Source organism: Typopeltis vanoorti, chromosome 2 (assembly GCF_054136105.1).
Source record: "Typopeltis vanoorti isolate ZY-2024b chromosome 2, IOZ_Tvanoo_1.0, whole genome shotgun sequence".
NCBI classification, from domain to species: Eukaryota; Metazoa; Arthropoda; class Arachnida; order Uropygi; family Thelyphonidae; genus Typopeltis; species Typopeltis vanoorti.
The window spans coordinates 176053504-176080675 of NC_143550.1; the positions used below are offsets into that span (position 1 = coordinate 176053504).

General features: G+C 35.5%; 1 protein-coding gene across 6 annotated transcripts in view; it reads left to right on the forward strand.

Annotated features, from left to right (window-relative positions):
* Window positions 1-27172, forward strand: part of LOC150109686 (uncharacterized) — a 576277-nt gene that overhangs the window by 160289 nt on the left and 388816 nt on the right. Inside the window, exon 1 of one of the 6 annotated variants that reach the window (XM_090414017.1) lies at window positions 5768-6214. The exons of the other annotated variants lie outside the window; for them this stretch is intronic. The gene's annotated coding sequence lies outside the window, so the exon portion shown is untranslated. Of the gene's footprint in view, window positions 1-5767; window positions 6215-27172 lie in introns of those variants that run through there. 6 annotated transcript variants of the gene reach the window in all.

The following is a 27172-nucleotide window of genomic DNA, read 5'->3' on the forward strand; positions in this document are numbered from 1 at the left end:
TAAAAGGCGTTAACTGATTTATTTAGTTTTTATTTTAAATTTATATTTTAAATAATCTTGATCATATTTCCTTTTCTTAATATATTAGTATTTGACTTGGATTTGATGAAATATTTTCTGCTTCCAGGTTATGCTTTGTATTGTCTCCAGTTTTCATTTCTGAATGATGTCAACTAGATCACGAGTGCATTTAAAAAGAAAAATATGAAATAGTATTGCTGATGATGTTAATAGAATTACTTGCTAGTGAATAAGTACATTTCCATACATCTAAGTTAATCTTGTGTGCTGCATCTATTCTGCAGATTGGCAATGCATGCATAACTATGTGTGTATCACTCATAACATACTGTTAAAATAAATTAAATGTGATCATGCTTCCATTAAAAAAAAGTCTGTAAAAGCCTAACAGAGTGAAAAGAAATTTAATAAAAAGGAAAAAGTTGTATTATATTCAAATTTAATGTTGCCATCATTCATAGTTCTCTCTCACACTCCACAATGAAACACCACGTTAGGTGAGAAAGCAGTTTAATCTAATCTGCATAACTGAAAAGATGCATGCAAAATTTTTAACCATTATATACAAGGTTAATTTATTTTTCTATAAATATGAGTTATTTCCTTCTAAAATAATATTTACATCACATACGAGTTAGTAATGTTAACAGTCATCCAGCAGAATCCTGAAACAAAAATGAGATTTCTCTGCTTAACCTTGTGATAATAGAGTGAAAGGAAGATAAATTCTTTATAGCTTAAGTTGCTTTCTATTTTCTTAATTATGCTTAATTATTAAAGTATTTAAATTATTTATTCTGCCTTTATAGATTCTCCCATTCACATAAAGACTGAGTAGGTTTAGTAAATCCCTGGGGATGTTCAGATCACAGTTTGGCACATTATATTTGAAACATTGTCTAAATGCTTCTGCATCTTGCTAATCATTATGATATACATCCTGAAATATGTGCATCCTTCAGATTCATTTGTCAATTATACAAATGAAACTTAAATCGAGATTGACAGATCTTCCTGAATAAAATATGGGAAAGATCCCCAGAATTCTGGTGGAAAATTATAGATAATACAATATATAAAACAAGCAGTGATAGTTTATCTGTCTCTTTCTACAGCATGGATTTGTTCATCTTTATGGAAAGGAATTTAATGTATCCGTATATATATTGATAGATTTTGATGTAATATGATTTTATTATATTCTTTTATTAATTTACTTAAATAATGAATTTGTACAGGTGCAGTATTACTTAAGACTTGTCGAGTGGGAGGGGGCTGTTATATTAAAGCAACTGATATAACCACAAGAAAGAACATACTAGTAGCAGAGTTATGAAGGTAACTTATGTTCTTATATCCTCGTATGTTCTTTCTTGTGGTTATATTAGTTGCTTTAATATCATTTTTGTTCTAGGTGTTGACCAGAACTTTTCCTCTCATAAGTCTCACATTTTGTTGTCTGTCGAGTTTCATGTCTAATATTTGATTGTTCTGGTGAAATTGAATGTACATGACTTAAGGCTGTTGTTCAAAGCATTTCTGAAGGTAATGCCTAGTTTGTTTAAATGGGCTTGTGTATTATATTTTTTATTGTTTGTATTTTACTGCCAATGTTGTTTTAGCTATTGTTGTGCTAATATGAAAGGTTCGATCCATTGTGATATCCTGATTCTTGGATTGTTAGTTATGCTGAAGGTCTACACCATTGAAGTATACTGAAGGTCTCACTTTAGCCATTCTATAATTTAAATGGAAACAGTAAACTTTTGTTTTGGTAACACTAGGACATAATTTCCATTTTCCCAAGTTCCTCTTCAGTTTTTTGAAATCCTCAGCAAGGATATCTTAGCTTCATGCATAAATTTTTAGAACCAATTTTTGGCAGATCATATATGTATGATCTGTATTAAAAGTAGAGGTGCCAGCAGAGAACCTTATGAGAATAAAAATGAGAAATAGTATGTTTGACAACTTGACAACATGTATCCATTCACATCTGCCCATATTATGAATCTGTTCGATTTATCCTGCAGATACTGTTGTCAGAATTATTCCTTATCACCTAGTTCATTTTGTATAATTTATTATAAGAACTTATACTAATATAGTAAATTAAGAATATTAGTATGAGAACCAGTAATCTGTTTATCCAATCACATTGGGAAAGTAGTTGCTGTTCTGATGTTTCAAGGGTCAGATAATTGATCTGATCCTCGAATTAAAATTACATGGTACTATGCCAGGGATTGGTTCATATGCTAAGGTTAGTTAATTGAAAGGTTGTTTTGAAGATTTAATAAATGGTAAATAGCTGCACTTTTTTAAACAAACGAAAGATGACTAAGGCCATGATCTCTCCTTAACAAAGACATAAAGAATAATAATGAAATTCTTTTCTAAAAAAGGAGATTCTATGTCAGAGGAGTACTAAATTAAAAACCATGAACAGAATCTTGTTTGCTTGGTGTGAAAATTAATGATTTTAGTGATGCTGTCAGGATGCAAAAAGGTAATGTGAAAGATTGATTATTTTGACTAGCACGGATGATTGGAGAGGTGAGAAGTATTGTATGAGGGAGGTTGTGTAGTACTCGTTATTGGAAGAAGAGAAAAGGAAGTGTGAGAGGGCGAAGATAGTAAGTCTCCTGTCAAGCTATGATGGCAGTGAACTGAGGAGGAGGGCATTGATAGCAAATTTATCTATATGATGGTTGGACAGAAGAAATGATGTAGAGATTGTGGACCTACTCTCTGAATTGGACAGGTGGAAGGATTTATATTATGACAATGGACTGCATTTAAATGGATCCGGAGTTAGGTACTTTATCTAGAGAGAGCTCTGGAGCGAATTCATAGGCAAGCAATAGATCAGTGGCTTGTGGAATGCTGTTTATGACAATACATATCAAGTTTAGTCATGCAACAATTCAGAAAATTAAAGTGATTAGGGTGGTTGTAGATGTGTATGTGTAGGCACCGATGAGATGGACAAGTTAAAAAAAAAAAAAAAGAAGCAGACACTAGTCTCTCATGCAATGATTTCGAATGGAGTAGTTAATTCCGGATGTAAACATGATTGAGGCCTAAACAGATGCTGCAGTTTCTATATTCAGTATTCAAATTGCTAAAAGCAGATGGACTTTCAGGGAGGATAGCAGATGAATTGAAACTGAGACCAGTTGGAGAAAATATACTATTGATTGCTGTTCTAGCCACAGATGATGTGGAAGTGCGGAAGACATGCATCAGGAAATTAGTATAATAAATGCAGGTTGAATAATTATTATGGGAGATTTAAACTATGGAGACTTCGATCCAATGGAGGAAAGCTCACGTGGCATGATGGAAATGGAATTTTTACACCTGCTGAGAGCAATACTAGATTGTATTGCATTTCCATGTCAAAGGAAATCCTAAGTAGTTTCATTATGTGGCAAGCAAAAGGAAGAATTACAATGGAAAGAAAACTTGAACAAGTGCCAATAGCAGAAAGGTGACAAACAGACAAAATGGTTGAGCTACTGAGTAAACACATTGCAAAGGTCTGTTATCCTAGTGAGGATACTGCTGTAACAGATGGAACTGCAAAAAGTTGATTCTAAAATTGCAATGGCATATTAGTAAACAATATCAGTAGTTTAGGAGTGGTGATAAAAATATTGGAAAAGTTGGTCAAAGTGAGATTTTAGAATGGACGGATAAGAATACAATACTCTGAGGGGCTGCATGGCTTGCGAATGTCAGTCATGCTTTAAGTCGCTTATTATTTTTTATACATTGACAGTGATACTGCTGTATTTTCTAATGTTTGACAGAATACTCATGGAACTCTGTTATGTGAATTAGAACAAATTGAGTTGGATATGAAATAGATGTGAGGGTGGCTGCTGTACATATTCCTAAAGGTAGTATTTGGAGTAGCAGAATCCAGGAGAAATCAGGTGCCTAGAGTTTTTGCATGGCTCACCAGTAATCACCTTCTTGGACCACTAGTGTTTAATTCATACAGAAATTATAAAGGAAATTATTTGAAGAGAAATATTCAGATGTTTGCTGATGATGCAATATTTAGTAAGATAAAAGTTAATCAAGGTGTGTGGACAGCTTACAGGATGATTTAACTCTTTAACTGCTACGGTCGAGTTAACTTGAGCACGGAAAAAAAATGGCGACCTCAAGTGGACACCCCTTGCAGATTATGCAAATTTTATAAAACACTATTATTGCCATTTTTGTGAGTGAACAAGTGTATATTAAGAATGTATGATGCTATCTGGACTTCTTACTTGTAAGAATTTTAATTGATTTTATTTATAAATTTTTTGTAAAATTAATTCAGTTCATGGGACAATGTCAGTAGAATATAAAATCAGCAGTTAAAGGGTTAAATAGACTGACAGTATAGGCAAAAGATAATGGATGTCAGTTCAATGTGGAGAAATGTAGTTATGCATTTTGGGATAAATAAATTACAAACTATGTACCACTATGAGAAAAATTGTACTTCAAGAAATTGTTGAAACTGGGAATCTGGTGATAATAGAGTTGAAATTTAGAAGACGTATTGCTAAGATTGCCAAGGTAGTTATAGGATTATTTGGTTATTGTAGAACACACACACAAGTTTTGTGTGTATGTGTGTATAATTCCTCTATGAAGCTCTGATACATCCACACCTGGGTTATTGTACTCAGGTCTGACCACCTAGGTTTCTGGGGATGAAGTAGTGGAGCGAATTCATAGGCTAGCAATAGATCAGTGGCCTGTGGAATGCTGTTTATGACAATACATATCAAGTTTAGTCAGTTACAAAAGTTGGTTGATAGGTGAAATAGAGGAGATATGATAGAAGTAGGTAAGTTACTTAAGGGATTTTATAAGATTGTTGCAGAGGAAATATTTCAACATTTAGAGCAAGATGGAGCAAGACAAGTGGTTATTCCTAGGAGTTGAGTAAGAGTGTGGTTAGCAAGGACTGTTTTTGACTTAGAGAGAGTGGGGAATGATTGGCTGAATTAGTTGTGAGTGCTCTGTGTGTTAATGGATTCAAACAGAAGTGCGATAGATATTGTGTGGACAGTGTTTTCCACGAGACTCGCTGAATAAATAATAATAATTTGGTCCTTAATGGAGTTTCATATCTCAGTCTACATACTTGTGAATTCTAGTTCTAATTACAAGATATTAATAATCCAGGAATGCCTGCTCTGTACTTTTTCCGCCTCCGTTTTGACAATAGTTTCACGCGATTCTATCATCATAGCCTTTGTCCTTTTTTTTTTTTTTTTTTTTTTTTGGCACGGCCTTTCTGTACGGTTTAGTTATACTAAAGACTTTGTAAATTATAAGTTAATTATTAATTAAAATTTGGCTAATATCTTAAGTAATGTTATAAAATACCTTATTAGCGTTTTTAAAGCTGTCAACTTATTAAAAAAATTTTATGGCACAGAATTTTTATTTATCAGTTTTTCATTTGTGCATCGAGTAAGAGTTCGATGCTTTATCATTGAACTTTACATATGCATTTGAAAACGTTTTCATTAACTGTAATATAAAATAGTATCACTGAAAGAGTTCGAAAGGAGCTATTGGGAGTCATTCGAGTTAAGCGATTTTACATAAATATGAATATCAAAAAATGCTACGAAGTTTTCGTGGCTGTTCCAGTAGTAGTTCCCAGGTGGCGCAATGTTTTCAAGATATTCCATCGATCATTAAGCACATGCGGCTTGGAGCCATCTTGTAGTTCTGGTCGGTTTGTTTTTCAATCTGTAATAATTTGCATGGTAGGTGTGGCATGCTTTAAAAACTTCGTATTGGAAACGATATGAAACCATTTAAGGAGTTTTTGATTTGTACGAGAGAAGAAATCCTCTGGGAGCAGATGACTCACGGAAACGATTATTGTTCTCCTCATTGTTCACCGGAGAAATACATTTTAAAATGTGTGAAATGTAAAATTTATGCTCCTGTTTTTCCGCAATGCTTGTGTTGTATTGTAACTGTGAATGTTCTGCCACAGTGCGTTGCGCCGTCTGCTGCTGCTATTTCGTAGTATCAGGAAACAGGCGTGCCCTGATTATCCTGGTGCAACTAGGCCTACTTTCGTGATTTTGGACCGCTGCTAATAGTACTAATTGCTGTTAGCATTAGTATACCACACTTCTAGTAGATGAAGACTGTTAACCAAGTAAGTTGTATACGTCATCAAATCGGAAATAGGCATATTTTATATACAATAAAGTTCAGCATGACGAAGTAGTTTGTTCAGTATAATTTAATTGCTAAGTGAAGCAAAATTTATGGGTGAACTACTTTACGCAACGCTATGATAGCATGAAAATATTAATTTGGATTTTTACCTTAACTTTGTACCAGAATTTAAGAGAAAGATTTGGAATTGTAAAGCCAGTCCAAATAAGTGCAATCAGCTTCTGTGAAATGTTTTTGTCCAGCGGATCTGTTTATTGTTATTATTATTATTTTTCTTATGCATTGTTGAAATTTAAAACGTTTAAGCAAAATGTGTAGTTCTGTAGTAGATAAGCATTACGTTAATAGACGTGGATTATGGTTATAGTCGTTCGTAGTTAGTCTTTAGACTTAATAGAATAATACTGAAAATGTTACCCTCTTGATGCTTTCATTAGTTTTTTTCACATATTACAGTAAAGATACCCCTCTCTTACAGAATAAAATCCTTTTTTTTTTTTTGAAATTTACCAGAACAAATGCTGCATATAAGTAAATGCAATTCTGGTCATTTGTGCCCCAAAGTAGCCCTTTTTTTCAATTAATGAAGTTGCTTCGATACAGTTATTGATGTGATATCAAGAGGCTGTCTGATATGTAATTTTATGATTACTGTGAAAATTTTCTATTTGCAGTTCACCTCTAATACTGCAGGTGAACTGCAAATATATTACTGTAATATAAAATGTTATAAAAGAATAATATAAGATAGTCTTCTTAAAATTAAAACGTTTGTGCTAGTAACTGAGGATGGAGAGGGAAAAGTGACCTAAGATATGGAAATATGAAGTTGCACCGAGAATCACCAAGGAATGCATTAAGTAATTATTTCCTCAGCAATTGCATAATTTCTTTTTTAAATTACAGATGAATATATATGTGTAATGAACATCTTGCTCTGTATTCTAACATATTCTTTTACAAAATCTATAAGTGCTGCATATGTTTTCTACAGTGATTATAATTTTTCATCAAATAATTAGGTCAATTAGAAAATGAAAGCAATAGCTAATCAAATGATCAAATCAGGATTTTCCTGCATTTTTTAAAAATTAAAAATGTACACATCTATTCCTCCCACTGTTGCATTGTGCTAATTTTCTATTGATGTCTTCAAAGCTTGTGTTTACGCTTTTATTATTGTGGACAACTCCAAGGAGTTCTTAAACTCATCGAGGAAGGCCCTAAACATCATGTCTTGGTCACTCCCCTCTGGATCCTCTCTACCTCCTCCCCATCAAGAAGAAACCCTGGCACCCAGATCTGGTTACAGTAGTCGAGATGGGGTCTTATCAAGGCTCGATACAGAGGAACAATAACTTGCTTGTCTCTGCTCGTCAAAGTATTCTTCAGTAACCAAGTGATTTGATGAGCTAATTTAGCCACTTTTGCAATGTGCTCCATATCCACCAACACTCTCAAATCTCTGGCCTTGTCAATCTCCTGGAGTACAGTTCCACCAATGTGGTATACTGCTGCTAATCTTTTCACTCCAAAATGCATAACCTTACACTTTGCCACATTAAATTGACATCCATTCTCCTTAGCCCAGTCCTCCAATCTATCGAAATCATCCTGCAAAATTTTGACATCATGTACATTCACTATTGATCTACCCAACTTTGCATCATCAGCAAACAAATGAACAGTTCATCTCAGAAGCTTGTCTGAAGATGTTTTGGAGAGTGATGGTTTTGTGGTTTTGATACATCTCATGGATTTTGTTGAACTCTTTATATTTCTAGTTGATCATACAGAAACAAATACAAGATGAATTTATAGCCATATATTCTCATGCATGCATGTTTATTAACGTTTTCATCTTTTATAGGATTGATGCAGGGAAAATATTTCGGCACTTGACTAGAGGGGGGGAGGTGAAACGAGGTCATCCTTGGAAGTTGGGTAAGAGTGTGGTTAGCAAAGACGTTGGAGACTAGATATTTTGATTGGAGAGTGTTGAATGAATGGAACGTGCTGTCTGAGTCAGTTGTGAGTCCTTTTTTCTCTATTAATGGTTTCAAGGAGAGGTTCAATGGATATTGTGTTGATAGTTTAGGTCTCTTACGACTATGGAGGTGCTTATATAATAATAATCTCTGGGAGTAGATTATCCTTATTTAGAGTAATTTCCATTTAATTTCAGTGTTATACTGCCATTTTTGAGGTGTAATGGGTTAACAGAACTAGGAAGGATTAAAAACTTAATTCCTCTAATATTTCATCTCTCACTGAGACATCTTCAGGTAGTATAAACTCTAACGTATTGTGTTACCTGTGTCTGTTACAAGTATTATACTCTGACACTTGTAGAGTATAATTTATCTATGAAACATGGATATAACACTAATTCTGGCTAGATGGGGGTGCCCTTTATGGGCTGTATAAAGCGAGCTTAATAAAATAACCATAAAACGAGCTTAATAAAATAAATAACCATACAAGTTTCACCATTTTTACCATTTAGTTTGTCGTCTGTGTAATTTGCTGGACTTACATCAACGATACTAGCTAGTACCCCTGATGATTGGTTGTTATAGTATCTGTATAGTGTGTTTTTTGCCTCTGTATACCTATCAGAGTTTTTCTTTTTAAATGGGAGTTTGATTATGTCAGATTTATAAATGCTCCAAATGGCATTTTTATAGTTATTGTTGTATTTCAATGTTAAGTAGTTTTTCAATTTCAGTCTTATCTAATATGCTGTTCTGGTCAAATTATATTTGTCATGAAATTATATTTTTTAATCCTTTACCCAAGCATAAGCATAGTTTGCACATCTGGAGTATCTTCACCACTAGGATACTTGTATATAGAGGCTTTTGACTGCATCATTTGTCAGTATCCCATAATGCAAAGCATACTTCCTTTTGGACATGTATATCACTGTGCATGATGGAAATAAGTTGAAATGTTTCTGGGAGCCAGACTCAGAAAGACACAAGGTATGTTTATACAACTTTCTCCATTTGTTCTAGTTATTCTCTAGGGTTGAAGTTAGGATTGAAGTAGTTTTCTTAACAACCTTTTTGTTCCAAGGAAATCATTTTTACCATTTAGTTTGTCGTCTGTGCAGAATGTTAAATATAATGCTTCATAGATTATGTGAGAGCTGTCTGTTTTAATTGATATAGTTTGTGGGTATTTCAGTATTGAACAGCATCAAATTGAAGTCCAAGGTATATGTTGTATTGATCTAGGTGAGAGTTGTAGTTTTAGTAGACTTAGTGTCTTGAGTATAGTAGATCAAATATTGGGTAGTGAGATACTTTATTTTCTATGAGTTGACTGGTTTTTTGAATATAATGAATTTAATTTTTTCAGATTTTTTTGTATGCTGTTTTGGGTTAGCTGGATGGTGACCAAGTTGTGTGGCATAGGCTGTTTTCATTATCACTATGTACAAGCACCTCCATCAAGTTCAAAAACTCATCTCATGAGAATCAAACTATCTTCACACAATATCTATCATGCTTTTCCTTAAACCCATTAACATAAGCACTCACAACTCACTCTGCAACCCATTCCATTTGTTCATCACTCAAGCAAAAAATCCAGTCTTCACACATCTGAACCACACTCTTACTCAACTTGCATGAATAACCACTTGTCTTGCCCCATCTATCCAATTCCTGAAATATTTTATCTGCAATAATCCTATCAAATCCCATAAGTAACTTTAAAATTATATATTTAGTTTAATCCTTTATCCAAATGTAAGCAAACAGAGTTTGTGCCTGAAGCATGTTCAGGACTGGGGCAACTCATGGCAAAGATGGACTTGAGTTATGATCACTTTCCTTAGTTTCCTTAGTATCCCATAATGCAAAGCACATCTCCTTGTGGACATGTATATTGCTATGCATTATGAGAAGGGTTACTACCCTGACCGGTTTCGACCTTTATTCTGGTCTCTCAGTGGGATCCAGACCCAGAGGTGATACCAAGGTTGAAGCAATGCAGAAGTCATATTTCCATATGCCAGTTGCCAAAAGGTGTCACACCTTATTATTAAATTACTCTGGATTAAATTAAATAACTAAATTTTATTTAAACTAAATTTATTTATAGTCTAACCAAGTGGTCAAAAACTTCCAATAACTTAAAATGTTTTTATTATATCTCGTTTTTCAACCAACTTTTGTAACTGACAAACCCGAAGTCTATATTCATAGGGAGCATGCCACAGACTGCTCGTTTGGTCACTTGCTTCTGGATCCTCTCTACTACTTCATCCTCAAAAAAACCCTGATGGCAGAACTAAGTACAGTAATGCAGATGTGGATGTATCATTGCCTTATAAAGAGGAAAATTAACTTCCTTATCTCTGTTAGTGTTTTTTTTTTTAAGAGCCAAGTAATTCTGTGAGCTACTTTGGCAATCTTATAAATACACCATGTAAACTTCAATTCCATCTAGTACCCCAAAATCCCTAGCTCATCAATTTCGTGGAGTACTGTTGTCCATCAGTGTGGTTCACAGCTTATAATGGATTTATCCCAAAATGCCTAACTTCAGATTTCTCCACATTAAACTGACATCCATTATCTTTTGCACATACTGACAGTCCATATAAGTCATCCTGCTGAGCTGTCCACATTGTCTTGATTAACTACCCAATTTTACGTCAAACAATTGAATATTTTCTTATTATTTCATTTCTGTATAAATTAGCAGTAGTGGTCCTAGTTTAGAACCTTGTGGTACACCATTAGTCACCTGGATTCTGCTTTTCCATATGCTACTTTTTGATATCTGTTCATCAGCCACCCTTTTATCCATATCACCAGTTTCGTATCCATCCCCATTTGTTGCAGTTTACATAACGGAGCTCCATGTGGTATTCTGTCAAACACCTTTGCAAAATCCAAGAATCGTGTAGCCATTCCCTTTATCAACTTTCACTCTATTTTAAAACGTTAGTAAATTAACTTTTCCATATGCTACTTTTTGATATCTTTTCCCTTTTATCCATATCACCAGTTTCATATCCATCCCCATTTGTTGCAGTTTACATAACGGAGCTCCATGTGGTATTCTATCAAATACCTTTGCAAAATCCTAGAATCGTGTAGCCATTCCCTTTATTAACTTTCATTCTATTATAAAGCATTAGTAAATTGATAAAGCATGACCAACGTTCACAAAGCCATGTTGTCCCCTCATAGAGTATCATATTCTTATCCACCCATTCCTGAATTCTCCTTTTCACCAACTTTTCTAGTACTTTTTACCTCCTCTCCTGAGATATTGATTGATCTATTTAGATTCTCCTTTATGCAGAGAAATTATTTTGCCTTCCTTCCACTCTTACCAGAGCTGACTTAAAGTGCCTAGTCAGAGCATTGCCAGCTTCCTTACACATTCTTGTAAAATGCAAGCTGATATCCCATGACTATATTTACATTGAAATTGTGCAATATCCTAAGAACCTTCATCTACCTCTGTTCCCACACCAGCCCATGCCACAGCAGTGGCCTCAGATGATATTCCCTTGCAAAGTGATCACTAAGTAACTCAACTATTTTATCCATTTCTATCACCTCATAATGAAAGAACTCTTTGGAATTTCCTTTGGCCTTCTCAGCTAGGTTGTTCTCATCTGATTTTGCCTTCCTTACCATGTTGGTCACCTTTCTTGCTTGACCCTTGTACTGTTCACAGGGAAGGATTCTGAAATAACTACTGTTTTTTTTTTGTTTCTCATGCTTGATACTACTACTACTCGTCCATCTAACTCCCACCCGATTAACACTTCTGACCTTGGGTATACAATCTGATACTGCTTCCTCAGATGCCCCTTAACTATCTCCCATGCACTACTGATATCTTTCCGTTTCAGCTTTTTATGTCATGACACCACTTTAAGATGGCTTGTCATAATCATTTGCCTTGTAGTTCTACATATACTCTTTTCTTGACTGAAAATTCCAGATTTTGCAGCCTCCAAAACAAGATCACTCTCAATCAGATGTAAGCTGTGGCCATCTTGGTTATGGGCAGAAGCTTTGAGCCAATGCACAGATCCAATCTTTCATATACACCAAGTCCTCTCCACATGTTGCTTCAAGTAATTTTCTCTTGGTAGGCATATACATTCCATTCCCTTCTACCATGTGATCTTTCCTCCTTTTGATTGATATCTCCACAGTTGAAATTCCACATAATTACTCAATCTGCACTTGTGCTAATTTGCTGATGCATAGCTTCCAAATCATCCTTGGAATCCCCTGATCTCGAGCAGAAATCAGAGATTCAGAAATCCATTTGCTCATTCACCTCTGGGAGTAATCATAGACAAGTGGCAAGTGAATTTTCAGTCTAAATGCCTTCAAAATCTATTGCCTTATTTTCTTCATCATCATCATCATCATCATCATCAAATTCCTGCCATGTACCCTCAAGGGGTGTACAGGATATGACAGTACTACATGAAAAAATTACATCATTACTAACTTCCTATCTACAATTTTCCTCCAAATCAGTCTGTTACTTGTCAAGACTCTAACATTATCAGATCTTAACTCTGGTGATGTTGAGTTGGGGTTTGTTTTCAGATTTGTTCCTTATTTTCTTGGCATTATTTATACATTTTTTCATTTTGAAACATAATTTTATTCACTATCATATTTATTTGATTTTGGGGGGGGGGGGGGGAGACATTCAATGACTAATGAAGTAGAGTCATTTTCAACCAAGAGATATTATCTTGTGTAATTAAGTAAATTCCTTCGTAGACTGTCCTTCCAAGTTAATTTGAATGGAGATACTTTCAATGATAACTTACTGCTGTTTTCATGCTGTGAAGCAATTCCTGCCTATAACAACAGGTGGCATTATTTATCTCACCCTGTTAGAAAGTAACAGCTGTCCTGCATCTGCAGATTAATTTTTAAATAAACAGACAAGCATTCTCAGATATTTTACTTTGTATAACTTGCAGGTCATCACCATTGTTATTAAAATCAGATACCCTTAAAAATTAATTTAACAAGACCAATTTTCATTTCTTTCACTGCCAACTGTAATTCTCCAAACACTCCCTTTAACCCTTAAGGAAGTATGCAATTGTAATGTAGTATTGGCGTAATCTTATTTTCAGAATTCACAACATGAATTGGCTTACTGTAATTAAGTACTTTGAACATACATGATAAAAAAGCTTTTTATAATAATGTTATTTAAAAACACTCTTGAAATGACTGGATAGGGTTATTGACATTCCATTGCAAAAAGTTCAGTCTGGCTCTGTTGCTAGCGTTGACTGTTTCCTTCCATTTTCGTAAACTTTATCATTTCTTTCCTATTGGATTATTTTTATGGATAATTTATTCTAATCATGAAATCTGTGGCATTAATTATAAACACCAAAAAATATACAATAACCACAGTAATAAACTTTAATGAATATACAGATATTTCATACTGAAAATAATGTACTGTTTATTTTCAGTCCGAAATACCTGTACTTTCATTATATTATTGTGTAATTTTGGTGTTTATGGAGAATTTATATAAATTCATCCTGTATTATGGACAACAATAAATGAAAAGGGAATGCAAGCTACACTTTTTAGTTTTGAAGTTCAAAACTGAAGGCAAAGGTAAGGGGCCAGAAAATATTAAACACTGGATAATAGTGCTGTTGTGTGATTAACTAAAAACATTCGTGATATGCTTTGAGGACTTCAAAGGAAATCGAGTAGTTTTGTTACAACGAGGAAGTTGCATTCTGTATTGCAGTGTTTCTCAAAGTGTAGTATACATGTACCCTCCGGGGCACGCTAAAGGCTTTCAGGAGGTACGCGGCTATTTTCGGCAATGCATCATTAACACATGGAATTATTATATTTCGCAACAAATAGTGCCATTAGAGACAACTGTGATAAAAATGGCACTAACTAATGAATCACATCTCCCCTCCAACAGAAACTGCTGTATAGACTCGAGCAAAACCATATGTTGCGGTTCTACATATGGTTTCGCTTGACACTACCTCGTCATGAACATGTTAAAACTAAGAAATATATAACTTTCTTTTAAGGTAACACGGTGATCAGCATTCATATTTATGAATTTAGGGACACAAAACACACATGTTGAAAATATTATTTTACTGATTAATAATAAAATAATAACGACATTTCGACCCCTGTATTGAGGTCATCATCAGAAGAATATGTGTGTATAAGAACCAAGCTACATGCTATTGCACTGTATACAGGTAAATTACATTTACGGTAATTTACTGGTTAACTAATCTTTTTTCTTAGCCTGCCCTCTAGTGATAAAAAATAATAATAAAAAAATACCAATCAAAACTACAATAAACTCTGCTTAAAGTTCTCACGTACAAGGATTCTTCTGGAATTATACACTTCATATTGTTATATTACGATTATCTTCTGGATTTGTACAGTACAGGTTGCTATTGAATGTTCAGGAGAAAGAAAGAAAAAACACTTCACCAAGACTTCTTATATTGAGATTTTTCTTTATGGTTGCTATGAAGGTTGCAGATGGGTCCTCCACATTCTTGGAATGGTTAAATCATCGTTTTTATTCAGTTTCGGATCATGTTTGAACATTTCACAAGCTTCCTTGAATTTCTGCTCGAACCAGGTTTTGGTGCGGTGTAGGGACTTGGTGCCTTTCCAATCAATTCTGTGGTATGTTTGTAATGCGTGTTCAGAAAGGCTGGTTTTTCCAAAATGGAGGTATTTTATGTGTCGCTTGTGTTCATCCTTCCTGATTTGGGATGGTTTGCCCTGTTTCCCCTATGTATGGTATGTTACATGTGCATTCTATTTTGTAAATCCCTGGGTGGGCTAGGTGTGACAGAGGATCCTTGGAAGAACTGAGTAGGTGTCTTAATTTTGTCGGGGGTTTAAAGGTGGTTTTGATGTTGTATTTGTGTAGTGTTTTGTCTATTTTTTCGGAAATGCCTCTAACATATGGTATAGCAATAGCATTCTTGAAATCTTTTTTGTTATTAGTGGTATCTTTGTGGAGGATCTTGTAAATGGGTTTTATACTGTATCCATTTTTTTTATAAAGGTATGTTTGATGGTCTCATATTCATGGTTAAGAGCTTGTTTATTTGAATAAATAGATTGAGGTCTGTGTTTAAGGGTGCTTATGACCCCTAGTTTTTGTGTTGGGTGGTGATAAGTTTTGTGTATGTACTAGCCTGTGTGTGTAGGTTTGCGGTAAACTGAGAAGGAGAGACAGCCTGAAGGAAGATGTGTGCGTGTCTAGGAACGGAAGAGAGTTGATTTTTCTATTTCAATGGTGAATTGGATGCATTTGTGTTGTTTGTTCAGGTGGCTAAGGAATGTATTTAGTGCTTTGCGGCCGTGGGGCCAAATGGCGAAAATATCGTCGAAGTATCTGAGCCAAATTTTGGGCTTTAGGCATGCCGACTCTAGAGCTTGTTGCTCAAAGTCTTCCATATAAAAGTTTGCTATTGGGGGAAAGTGGTGAGCCCATGGCTGTACCCTCTCTTTGAAGGTAAAAATTGTTTTGCAACATGAAATATCCGTAACAGAGTATGTGGGCAAAGAGGGCTATGATGTTGTGTGGAAATATGTTCTGTAAGAGCAAGATAGTATCATTGATTGGGACATTGGTGAAAAGGGAAGTTATGTCAAAGCTGACTAATAGATCTCGGTTGTTGAGTGTAATGTTTTTAATTTTGTTTATGAAATGTTGGGTAGTTTTTATGTAGGAAGTAGAATGACCAACCAATTCCTTGCGTGTGGCCACTAATTTTTTGGCTAAGTGGTAATTCTGGCTGTCGATTCCTTCCACAATTGGACATAATGGTGTGTCTGTTTTGTGTACTTTTGGCAGGCCATAAATTCTGGGTGCGTGGGCATACTGAGGTATTAATTTTTTAATTGTTCCTTCCAGCCATGTGTTAACTAATTTAAGTAGTTCAGTAGTTTTCTTTTTGTTGCGTTGTGTGGGGTTGTAATTTATCATTTGGTAAGTTTTGTGGTCCGATACCAAATGGTTCATTTTTTTCCATGTAGGTTGTCTGATTTAAAACAACAATGGCATTCCCTTTAACTGCTTTTGTGATAATAATGTCATAGTTATTTTTTAGGGATTTGAAGGCCAGTTTTTCCGCTTTGTTTAGGTTGCTGCTTAATTTTTTGGTTGTATTTAGTAAACAGGCAGTTTCCATCCGTAATTTGTCAGCTAAATTGGCGGGGAGGGATCTAAACCTCTCGATATGACAAATTATATCTAGTTTATTTACTGACCTCGGAGCAATGGCGTAATTTAAACCTTTCTCCAGTAGCGAGAGTTCACCTTGGGTGAGGTTGTAATCCGATTGGTTGATAACCAGACAGTGGTCCGATGGTGGTTGGTTGCTCCTAACTGTGTTTGTGGGTGATTGGCTGCTTCTTTCATTATGGCGTCGTAATTGTCTTGTGCTTTCCTGTAGTTTTAATGCTTGAAACTTCGTTATTAATTGTTCGTTTTTGAGTAATCGGTGCTTGGCTGATTCGTCTGTGATCTTGTCCAGAATATCCTAAATTTCTGGATTAACGTAACTAGATAGCTCAAATTTTAGTTCTAACACTTTTGCTTGGGTAGTTGCTAAGTTTTTTCGTGCCTCGTGAATATTTTCTTTTAACAATTCTTTGTCTAACTTGGCATAGATATGGAGCACTTTAGCTGAGGTAAATTTCTTTTTTAGTTTAATGCAGTTGCTGTCTCTACATCGTTTCAAAAAGGCTAGTCGATTAATTAACATGGAACTACATATCGTTAGCTTACCTTTGAAGCTGCACTACTTGTGGGTCACATCTCCATGGATTATGATGACTCTTTCTTTTAAGGTTACATGGTGATCAGCATTCATATTTATGAATTTAGGGACACAAAACACTTGTTGAAAAGATTATTTTACTGATTAATAATAAAATAATAACTTGACATTTCGACCCCTGTATTGAGGTCATCATCAGAAGGATACATGTGTATAAGAACCAAGCTGCATGCTGTTGCACTGTATACAGGTAAATTACATCTACGTTGTTAACTAATCTTTTTTCTTAGCCTGCCCTCTAGTGATAAAAAAAATACCAATAAAAACTACAATAAACTCTGCTAAAGTCCTCACTTACTAGGATTCTTCTGGAATTATACAGTTCATGTTGTTATATTACGATTATCTTCTGGATTTGTACAGTACAGGTTGCTATTGAATGTTCAGGAGCAAAAAAAAAAAAAAAAAACCACTTCACCAAGACTTGTATTGAGATTTTTCCTTGTCATTGCTATGAAGGTTGCAGATGGGTCCTCCACATTCTTGGAATGGTTAGACCATCATTTTTATTCAGATTCAGATCATGTTTGAGCATTTCACAAGCTTCCTTGAATTTCCCGTCGAACCAGGTTTTGGTGCGGTGTAGGGACTTGGTACCTTTCCAGTCAGTTCTGTGGTATGTTTGGAGTGTGTGGTGTTAAATTGTGATAGATTGTGATTTTAGGAATTCCAATCTTATCGCTCGAGCTTTTGATCTTATCGATCAGCATCCACCCTTCTCTTAGCGCTCGAGAAGGGTGGATGCTGTGACGTCGACCCATGTGAAAGTGCTATGTGGACATCATGGAGTGCAAGAATTGCTGGGAACCAAGGCAAAATAAAAGGGTCAAGAACCCCCACATGAGGTTTTTTTGTTCCTGATCTCTCGGTGTTGGTCTCAGTGTCGTGAACTGGAGAAGGGTGGCAGCGCCTCCACTCCGGATTTTTGATCGAGGTCTGTAGTCTCGTTGAGCGAGTATAGGTCTAGAAGTAAATGTTACATGCTCGTTATGCAGAGATCGTAAAAGTTCACAGATAGCACAGAGAACCATGTGCGTGCTTAAAGCCAGAGAAGAACTTATGGAAATTTCTTTAAGTAGAAACAGATTCCTGAAGATCAATTAATGTGATGAACGTTCAAGATAGATATGTAGAATTTATTAATTTTGTTAGGTATGGATGAAAGGATTTGTGCCGTGTTGTGATTCATTGGAAAGAACATTAATAGTATTATAAAGAACTGATCTGTAATGATCTTGAGATAAATACTGTAAATTTACTGTCTCCTTACGGAATTGAATTATAATATGTGTTTAAAGAGTGTTATGATAAAATTCAGAGCAAAGAGTGATATTAATAACAAATTGTAAAAGACATTGATGCTATCTAGAGTGGTTTTGTTGTGACTGGATTGGGAAAATTATCGCTGTGAATATCATACCTAGTTGAGTGTTTGTTTGTTGATACGATTGTTATTGCTAATATAAACATAATCAGTTTGAGTATCTGTATGTTGTTAGAGTGTTTTAATGTTAACCTAATTGTCAGGAACTCTCTTAGAATAACATGTACTGTATATATATATAATTATAGCATTCAATAAACCTTGCTTTTGAATTCAATTAAAACTATCTGTAATTTGGAAATCGATGCACCTCTTATAAAACTTAATACAAACCTAGGTGGGAAATTAGAAAGAAGAGATTTTGAGGAAGATGCATGTAGCAATAGTGGAATGGAATTTCTAGAATTCTTGAGGGACAAATGTCTTAGGCAACATGTAACAGAGGGAACAAGAGGTTCAAGAGTTTTAGATTTGGTTATAGCATCAGAAGAGTTGATAATAACTGAGATGACATCTCTCCCACCAGTTGGAGAGAGTGACCATATGGTTTTGACTTGGAAAATGAATAGACATGCAGGAGTATCAAAGAGACAGGAACTTATGTGGAATTATAATGCAGGTGATTATAATAGTCTTAGACATCAACTTTGGGAAGTTTCATGGAGGGAGGAATTGGAAGGCCGGGATATCGTTAGTGCGTAGGAAATTGTGAAAGAATATTTGTTAGCAGCAATGGTAAGTTGTATATCACGAGTGAAGAAGAGGACACAATTTGGAGTAAAGTGGATGACAAACAATATTAAACAGGAATTGCATGTGAAAAAGAGGCTATGGAAGAGATATAAGGAGACAGGTGAAGAGAGGATGCGGGAACAATATAAGACACAGGCCAGAAGAGTGACTAGTATGGTAAGGAAAGCGAAACTGGAATATGAGAGGAGATTGGCCCTAAGATCCAAAGAAAATCCTAGGGAATTTTTTTAGCTATGTGGCCAGTAGGAGGAGAAATGGCTGTGGAAGAATGATATTGTGGGATAAAAATGGGAATAGAGTGACTGATGCAGAGGACATAGTGGAATTGTTCAATGACCACTTTATTGGAGTATTTCATCCTGGAGGAGTCAGTTTTAACGCTAGAGGGATAGGGATGGTTCGAGGTTTAGAGGTACAGGAGGAGAGTGTGTTTCAGATACTGGGAACTCTGGATGTCAATAAAGCTTTGGGGCTGGATGGTATTTCACCACGAGTTTTGAGAGAATGTGCTAGGAACATTCAGTGCCTTTAACATGGCTTTTCAATGAAAGTCTGGCTTCGGCAAAGGTGCCCAGGGAATGGAAGGAAGGTAAGATAGTGCCATTGCATAAGGGTGGTAACAGACTGGAAGTGTCTAATTATAGACCAGTCTGTGTGTCATCAGTAGTTGTTAAGATCTTGGGGAAAGTAGTGAGGGACCATATACAGCACTGGGCAGATGAGGGTAATGTTATCTGTGAGAGTCAACATGGATTTGTGAAAGGGCACTCTTGTTTTAGCAATATGCTAGCCTTTTATAATAAAGTTACAAGAACATTAGATGAGGGAAAGGCATATACTGCAATTTTCTTAGACTTAGCAAAGGTATTTGACAGGGTGCCACATGATAAGCTGATATTTAAGTTGCAACACATGGGTCTGGATGTCAGATTGGTCAACTGGATTCAGGATTGGCTGTCTGATAGGTATCAGAGAGTTGTGTATGGTAGAGCAGTTTCAAGGAGACAGAAGGTTACAAGTGGGGTCCCACAGGGCTCAGTACTAGGACCTATATTGTTTAACCTTTATATCAATGACATTGCAAGGGGATATTCAGTTGTTTGCGGACGATGCGAAGCTGGGAAGGATTATTAGTAATAGTGCAGGTGTGGTAGCCCTGCAAGAGGATTTGAATAAGCTAGATAGATGGGCAAATGAATGGGGGTGTCAGTTTAATGCAGCAAAATGTAAGGTCTTGAGGTTTGGGAAACATCGATGGGATGCTGCATACTCTATGGGAGGAGTTATACTGGAGGAAGTTGGGGAGACAAGAGATCTGAGGTTGATTATTGATAGAAACCTGAAGTTTAGGGGACATATTGCAAAGGTGGTGAAGGTAACACAGAGGATTGCTGCAATTATGAGAAGGACACTGACCTGCAGAGATAAGAGGGTTATCATTCCGTGGTATAAGTCTCTGATCAGACCACACTTGGATTATTGTTCTCAGATTTGGTCCCCAGGATTTGAAGGGGATAAATTAACTGTGGAAAAGATTCAAAGATGGTCTCAGGACTGTACAAGGATAGTTATGAGAATCAGCTGAGGGAATGTGGACTGCAGAGTTTGGCGGATAGAAGAAGGAGAGGTGATATGATTGAGACTTTTAAACTGTTGAGAGGTGGTTACAGGGTTGACACTGCGGAGTTCTTTCACTTGGTTGAACAGCGGGAAGGAGTGATGACAAGAGGCCATCCCTGGAAGTTACGAAAGGAAACTATGAGCAAGAGGGTGAGGAGTGGTTTCTTTGCATGGAGGGTGGTTGAGCCGTGGAATGCATTGCCTGATAGAGTGGTGAGGGCGAGAACGGTCAATGAGTTTAAGGAGTGGTATGATAGATTTTGTGTTTCTTAGGGGGGAACCTCCCCTCGATGAGTCTTGACAGACTTTATGTTCTTTGACGAAGATGATATTTCAACTCATCGAAGATATTTCATCTTCTTCCTAGTTGGTTCTCTAGAGATGTCAGAAGATATACCCTTATCAATTTCATTTGATCCAGATGCAATATCAACATTTTCTTGTTGTTTACAGCTACTTGTATTTGTTATATTGTTTTTCTTGTGGGTTTTATAAATCCAATCTTTAACCAATGATCCACACTTAAAAATTTCAAAGTTAAAAAAATTACCTTATTTACTCGAATATAACTCATACTACACCCCCCCCCCCCCTCAAAAAAAATAAAGCTAAAAATCGTAGTGTGAGATATATGCAGGGATTTTCGGAAACTAAAGTTTTCAGAAAAAAACTACAGATGGTGTGACTTACAAAGAAGCTCCTACTCGCTATCGCTACTTTTGGCATCGAGAACAGTTTCCTTGTGTGCATCATCAGTCATTTACCCAAATAGCTTCTTCTTCTTTCCCATTATTTCAAGCAAAAATTACTAGTAATTTACAAGACTTGAGATACATAGAGCAGCTATGAAGAAGTGCATATAATTGGTGTAGTATTAACAAAAGATCGCACGAACCAAAGACACAGCTTAGATCAATGGGCCTTTGATTCATCAAAAAAAAAGCATTGGGCAAAGAAAATTTCACCGCAACTGATGGATGGTATAACGGGTGGGAAAATTGAGAGAATATTATGTATGAGCATATTCATGGTGAAGAAAAAAGAGCTAATTTTTAATTAGCTGATGCATTTCAACAGTTGGGTTGAAATGCTAATTCTCTTCAACCGAATTCCTTAATATCTGAAACACATTCACTATATATTTCATCATCATCATCAAATTCCTGCCATGTACCCTCAAGGGATGTACAGGATATGATAGTACTACACGAAAAATTTACATCATTACTAACTTCCTATCTACAATTTTCTCCAAATCAGTCTGTTACTTGTCAAGATTCCAACATTACCAGATCTTATATTTCTATCATCTAAGCACTTTATACCGTATCAATCCAACTATATCTTGGTCTTCCTCTGGGTCGTTTTCCTGTCATCTTGGCAGAGAACACTTGTTTTGTTAATCTTTCCTCGCCCATTCTATTTAAGTGACCATACCACCTGAGAGTAGCTCTGCTAACGCATTCCTGGATACTGACAGTGTCAAGTTCTTTCCTAATATCCTCGTTTTTAATATGATATTGCCATTGATGCCATCTGGTTCACACCTCTAATCTTTCTCAGGACTCTCATATCTGCGGTCTCTAGTCTTTGGTCAAGTGTTTTACTTCTGACCCAGCTCTCAGATCCATAAGTTAAAATTGGTTTGAACACAGTCTTGTATACAGCTAATTTAGTGTTCTGACTAATTTCTCTCTTATTCCATCTGAATTTATTCAACTGACTTCCTACCATACCAGTTTTGATGATTCTCTTGTCTATTTCCATATTTAATTTACCATCTTCACTAAAAATTGTGCCTAAGTAGCTGAAATGTTTTACTTGTTTTACATGTTCTCCATTCACAATACAGTTGACATTTTCAATGATTCTGCATATTTTCATTGTCTTTGTCTTTTTATTGCTGAACTTCATACCATTTCTATTACAACAGTTATTCAATTCAGTCAGAGAATCTTCCAGACTTGTCGTGGATTTATTTAGAAGTATAACATCATCCGCATAAAGCAAAGAACTGACATTAACATCTCCAATTTTGATATCATGTTTAATATCACTTTCCTTCATAATGTGATCCATATAGATAATGAATAACAGAGGAGATAATGCACATCCTTTTCTCACACCAGATTTAACATTAAATCATCTTCCTGTACTTCCTTCAATTCTAACTGCTGACTTACAACTCAAATAAAGACTAAGTATTGCTTGATATAATGTCCCATTAACACTATATAACTGTAGCATATTGAATAGCTTGGCACCTTGTCATATGCCTTTTCCAAATCGACAAAACTTAAATACAGATCTTTGTTATATTCCCATCATTTCTCCACTATTTGTCGTAAAGTGAAGATATGATCCTGACAACCTCTATATGACCTGAATCCAGCTTGTGCTTCACCAAGCTTTTTTTCCACAATTCTTCTCAACCGTTTCTCAAGTATACTTGCATATATCTTACCAGGAACACTCAGAAGGGATATGCCTCTGTAATTCTCACATTCAGCTTTATTTCCCTTTTTATATATGGGTACTATGAGAGCTCTACTCCAATCATCAGGTTCAACCATCTCTCTGTTCAGGCATTCTGAACTATACAGTTCACCCACTGTATCACTTTTATACCACCATACTTCAGCATTTCTGGTCGAATATCATCTACTCCTGCTGTCTTTCCACATTTCAAGCCTTTGACTATATATTTCTTATTCATATTTATGAATTTAGGGCCACAAAAAGCACACGTGTTGAAAAAGATTATTTTACTGATTAATAATAAAATAATAACTTGACATTTTGACCCCTGTATTGAGGTCATCATCATCAGAAGGATACATGCTGTTGCATTCTATACAGGTAAATCACATCTACGTGGTTAACTAATGTTTTTTCTTAGCCTGCTCTGTAGTGATTTTAAAAAAAAAAAAAAATTACCAATGAAAACTACAATGAACTCTGCTAAAGTCCTCACGTACTAGGATTCTTCTGGAATTATACAGTTCATACTGTTATATCACGATTATCTTCTGGATTTGTACATTACAGGTTGCTATTGAATGTTCAGGAGAAAAAAGAAAAAAAAAAACTTCACCGAGACTTCTTGTATTGAGATTTTTCCTTGTGGTTGTTATGAAGGTTGCACATGGGTCCCCCACATTCTTGGAATGGCTAGACCAGGGGTCAGCAACCTGCAGCTCTTTTCGTTATTAAACAATCTATTTTTGAATAATGCAAAATGAATGTTATTTATATAATTTGAAACTAAAAACCCTTAATTTAACATTTACAATAAATTAAAGGATATTTTACATTTAATCAAGAATATTTTACAATTGAAAACAGTACACGCGATGCTGAAAAATGTAACACTTTCATGTTTGAACTCTTTGAAATCATACGCGATAATCCTTCTTTACATTCTATTTACATTTTACAAAAATTCTACTTTACGGTGGATATGACTTCCCATTTAAATGCACTAAATAAGAAACTACAGGGAAAGGGAATTATAGCAGTTTTCACTTTTAGAAGTGATTCGTTTGAACAAAAATTATATTTGTTTGTGACAGACTTAGAGAAAGGCACATTGTTATATTTTCCTACGTTGAAGAAATATCAACACTAACAAGATGATAATAATTCCATAAATTTAAAAATTTATGGAATTATTTCTTTGAAAATTCCTTTTTCAAAGAAATTGTGGTAAATATGCCATCTGCATTTGATGGGAGATTTGAGGAATTTAGAAAGAACAAGGTGACTACGTCATTTTTATTGCGACCACTTGAAATTAATCCTGCCAAATTAAATTTTTCGCTTTTGCTGGAATTGATGAGGCTGCATTTCAAGTTCAGTTGGAGGACCTGAAAACCCAGCATTTGTGGAATTCAAAATTTGGAAAGCTTAAAGCTGACCTGGAGGAGTTGGAAAGGCAAAAAATCTTAAGTTCATATAATTTTTAATTTTTAAGATCTTAAAAAGCAAGATCAGATTATATTTGACACGTGGAATTGTTTACTGGACACTTAAATTCGGTGATTTCACACATGCGCATTTGGACTTCTATTGATTTTCAGATCGACATATTTCTGTGAGCAAATATTTTCTAATATGAATTTTATTAAAAGTAAGTTGAGAACCTACTAAACAACATAAGTCTTTCGTCATGTTTGAAAATGAAAATTACGGCGTATTCGCCGCATATTGAGAAACTATTCCAAGAAGTTCAACAGCAAAAGTCGCATTAACAACATATTTAAAATTAAAAAAATAATAATTAAAGAAATAGGTATGTTATTGGATTTTATACATATGTTTTTGTAAGGAGGAGAAGTCTTTGTTCTATTATTCAATATTTAAAAATATTATATAATTTCGTGTGACATGCCACCCTATTACAAGTATGATAACGTGTTACTGTAAAAAAAAAAAAAGCAATTAAATACTAAATCAAATACTCGGTTCGATCAGCATAAAGAATATTTTCTTTTTCTTTGATAAGAAAGTATTAATTTATTTTCCATTATTTAGCTATATTTTAATTTTTTAACCTGCACAAATAAATCCACATGTAAAAATCAACATTCATAAAATAGATATCTAATTAAAATATACTAATTCTGCCGTACAAAACGAACACCGTGGACCACACAAAAACCCCGAGAGGGCCGCATTCAACCACAGACCATAGGTTGCTCATGACTGCGTGCGGCTCCTTAAATTTTTTTTTTAACAGATATAATTTTAAAAATGGCTCTTCAATCCAAAAAGGTTGCTGACCCCTGTGTTAGCCCATCATTTTTATTCAGATCATGTTTGAGCATTTTACAAGCTTCCTTGAATTTATGCTCGAACCAGGTTTTGGTGCGGTGTAGGGACTTCGTACCTTTCCAATCAATTCTGTGGTATGTTGGAGTGCATGGTCAGAAAGGCCGGTTTTTCCAAAATGAAGGTATTTTATGTGTCGTTTGTGTTCATCCTTCCTGATTAGGATGACCTAGCCCATCCAGGGATTTTATAAATCCCTGGGTGGGCTAGGTGTGGCAGAGGATCCTTGGAAGAACTGAGTAAGTGTCTTAATTTTGTCGGGAGGTTTAAAGGTGGTTTTGATGTTGTATTTGTGTGTTCTGTCTATTTTTTCGGAAATGCTGCTATCATATGGTATAGCAATAGCATTCTTGAAATCTTTTTTTTTGTTATTAGTGGTATCTTTGTGGAGGATCTTGTGAATGGTTTTTATACTGTATCCATTTTTTTAAAGGTATGTTTGATGGTCTCATATTCATGTTAAGAGCTTGTTCATTTGAACAAATAGTTTGAGCTCTGTGTTTAAGGGTTGATATGGAAGACTTCGAGCTCTAGAGTCAGCGTGCCTAAAGCCCAAAGAGTGATACCTCGACCTTGTAAATTCCGTAAGGAGACAGTAAATTTACAGTATTTATCTCAACATCACTACAGTTCAGTTCTTTATAATAATGTTCTTTCCTCTGAATCACAATGCAGCACAAATCCTTTCATCCATAGCTAACAAAATTAATAAATTCTACTTATCTATCTTGAACGTTCATCACATTAATTAATCTTCAGGAATCTGTTTCTCCTTGACCGAAATTTCCATAGGTTTCCTCTCTGGCTTTAAGCATGCACGTGGTTCTCCGTGCTATCGATGAACTTTTATCATCTCTGCATAACAAGCGCATAACCTTTCCTTCTAGGACGGCTGGGCCTATACTCGCTCTACGGGACTATGGACCTCGAGTTTCCGCCAATGTCTCGATCAAAATCTCCGGAGCAGAGGCGCTGCCACCCTGTTTCAGTTCACGACACCGAGAGACCAACACCAGGAGATCAGGAACAAAAAAGTCTCGTGTGTGGTGGTCGCGTGTGTGGGTTCTTGACCCTTTTATTTCACCTTGGTTCCCAGCGATTCTCGCACTCTGTGATGTCCACCTAGCGCTTTCACGTGGGTCGACGTCACAGCGTCCACCTTTCTCCACAGCCCTTCTCGAGCACCATCGGTACGAGATTGCCTGGGGCAAACCGCTCCCCTCGCATTACTGCTTCATGATCTTTGGATTTACATCTCCTTTAGAAATTTGTGCAAGTCATTCAACAACTCCTAATACCTATGGCTCTAACAAATATTAAGTATTTACATTCCACTGTTATTTACACAAACTAGTGAGTGGTCTTTTGTTGAAATACTAGATAACTACTCGTTTTCCTTAAGTTTGAAACATTTAACATATTTACAAAGCTGTATTATAATACCTAGAGATAAACACATGTATTTAATTTCCTTTTCATTGGGTTATGCATGTTAAACCGTGATAAGATTGGAAGGGAAGACCTATGTT